The sequence below is a fragment of the Ambystoma mexicanum genome, chromosome 5q (assembly GCF_040938575.1).
Source record: "Ambystoma mexicanum isolate Mex_15411 chromosome 5q, UKY_AmexF1_1, whole genome shotgun sequence".
NCBI classification, from domain to species: Eukaryota; Metazoa; Chordata; class Amphibia; order Caudata; family Ambystomatidae; genus Ambystoma; species Ambystoma mexicanum.
In genome coordinates this window covers 1,236,601,298-1,236,603,917 of record NC_090933.1, presented here as the reverse complement: position 1 = coordinate 1,236,603,917, position 2,620 = coordinate 1,236,601,298, and the positions used below count along the sequence as shown (strand labels likewise).

At 50.0% G+C, this 2,620-nt stretch overlaps 1 non-coding gene across 1 annotated transcript; it reads right to left on the bottom strand.

Moving 5' to 3' along the window:
- Positions 1-2,177: 2,177 nt before the first annotated feature.
- On the bottom strand, positions 2,178-2,339 carry LOC138498960 (U1 spliceosomal RNA). Its single transcript, XR_011279048.1, has one exon. It is a non-coding gene; the product is annotated as a U1 spliceosomal RNA (small nuclear RNA).
- Positions 2,340-2,620: the final 281 nt, after the last annotated feature.

Here is a 2,620-nt window from a genome sequence, read left to right as displayed (position 1 = left end):
TCGATGGGTATTGGCCCTCTACATCGGCAAAATACTACCAAGTGGACAAGTGGAGCTTGCAACGTGCAGCAGCAGTGAGGGTGTAGCTCTGAGTGCAGGGGGCACTGCTTCCCCCTGCACTCGATGGGTATTGGCCCTCTACATCGGCAAAATACTACCAAGTGGACAAGTGGAGCTTGCAACGTGCAGCAGCAGGGTGGGTGTGGCTCTGAGTGCCGGGGGCACTACTTCTCTCTGCACTAGATGGGTGTTGGCCCTCTACATCTGCAAAATACTACCAAGTGGAAAGGTGGAGCTTACGGTGTGCAGCAGCAATGTGGGTGTGGCTCTGAGTGCAGGGGACACTGCTTCCCCCTGCACTAGATGAGTGTTGGCCCTCTACATCGGCAAAATACTACCAAGTGGACAAGTGGAGCTTGCAACGTGCAGCAGCAGTGAGGGTGTGGCTCTGAGTGCAGGGGGCACTGCTTCCCCCTGCACTAGATGAGTATTGGCCCTCTACATCTGCAAAATACTACCAGTGGAAAGGTGGAGCTTACGGTGTGCAGCAGCATTGTGGGTGTGGCTCTGAGTGCAGGGGACACTGCTTCCCCCTGCACTAGATGAGTGTTGGCCCTCTACATCTGCAAAATACTACCAAGTGGAAAGGTGGAGCTTACGGTGTGCAGCAGCAGTGTGGGTGTGACTCTAGGTGCCGGGGGCACTGCTTCCCCCTGCACTAGATGAGTATTGGCCCTCTACATCGGCAAAATACTACCAAGTGGAAAGGTGGAGCTTACGGTGTGCAGCAGCATTGTGGGTGTGGCTCTGAGTGCAGGGGACACTGCTTCCCCCTGCACTAGATGAGTGTTGGCCCTCTACATCGGCAAAATACTACCAAGTGGACAAGTGGAGCTTGCAACGTGCAGCGGCAGTGTTGCTGTGACTCTGGGTGCCGGGGGCACTGCTTCCACCTGCACTCGATGGGCATTGGCCCTCTACATCTATAGAATTTTAGTTGTGGGATGCATTTCCAAGACCCCTGCCCTCCGAAACGATTCAGAAAGATGTACTAGGGATACATGATAATAATAATGATGTATTTCTTAGGTAGCGCTACGCACCCATAGGTCTCAGAGTGTTCAAATAATAGAAGGCATTATTATCCCACAGAGTGGTACACGTTTTATTGACCTCCGAAGAATGAAAGGCTAAGTTGACCCTGCCGGGATTCGAACCTGCCACAGTTGGCTGCACACAGATATCAGGGGCGAGTGCTTAGCTCACTGTGCTATCTGACCCACATGACATAAATGTGTGACTGTATCGGATAGAGCAGGCTTGTCCAACCTTTTTGAATGTGGGGCCGAAGCATTAACTTTTTGTCACCCAGTGGGCCGGCGAGCCAAAAGTCAACAACCTCACCCAAAGCAGTATATTAAAAAGCGATATTGTGTGACCTTTGACACAATAGCATCACAGGCAGTGATAGCCATGCAGTCCCAAAGATAGCTTTTGGTGTCATGGGAAGTGATCAAAGGTTAGTTGCTTGTGATTTCTTTCAGTGTCTATGTGTTCATATTTTTCTGAAATAGTTGGGGCGACCGAGCGTAGCGAAGGAGCTATAAGGTTCTAGGGAGGGTTTGGGGGGGGTTACCCCCCCCCAAGAATTTTATTTCAAATATGGGGTTGAAATTGTGAATTTTACAGCAGAAAAGGTGACCAAAAAGCCATAAGTTTAGAATCAGTTCTAAAGGGGAACATGAAAATTCCATGTCACCAACAGCAGAAAAGAACATTTTACAACACAACACATTTTAATGATCAATGTGTCCACAGTGTAAAACAGCACTGTCACTGATGTAACACATTGTCATGCTGGTTGTACCCAAAATTTGCCCCTGTAGCAACATGTCTATGCTGGCTGTTCCCAATATAGGCCAGCATTGTCCTGTACAAAGCATGATTGATGCTGCCTGAGCATGTGCAGTGTGCCCAATACATATGGCAGCTTATCTCTGTAATACACATTACTTCTGTGGTGATGAAATAAGCATAATTCAATTCAACAGACAAAATGTGGAAAAGCGATCACCCAAAGGTGAACCTAATTGAAGAAAAGCAATGTGAGCACAATCTTAAAGTATTCAACCTAGCAGGCCTAGTGCACACTTTACCTTTTCTTTCACCAATAAATCAGGGGGAGAGCGCGAACGCAGTCCCACACTACCAGAAATAATGCAGTCGTGTATCCCGCATTTGGGAACATAGCAGGGGTCAGCAAATCTGATGTGCAATGGGTAAGCCTCACCCTGGGAGATCTGCCCTTGAGATCAGATTCTCCCCTGCCAGCTAAGTATGAGTTGCATGCAAGAGGGCAGGGGTTGGGTCAGTTCTGGGAAGCCCCGCTAAACGAGGGTGAGAAGGCAGGCCCTGACCCAGCTCCAACCCCCTAGCCCCCCGGAAGCTCTGAGCATCTGCAGAGCTGCCTGTCCCACGTGCAGGGGGAAGCTCCAGCAGGCAGAGCCCAGAAGAAGAGCAGATTGTAGCGCAGTTCCTTCCTCCCATCATGCCCTGCTCGGCCCGAGATTTGAATAAATAGCAGGATGGCTCGAGCAGGCCTGTTGCAGTCTGCCCACTG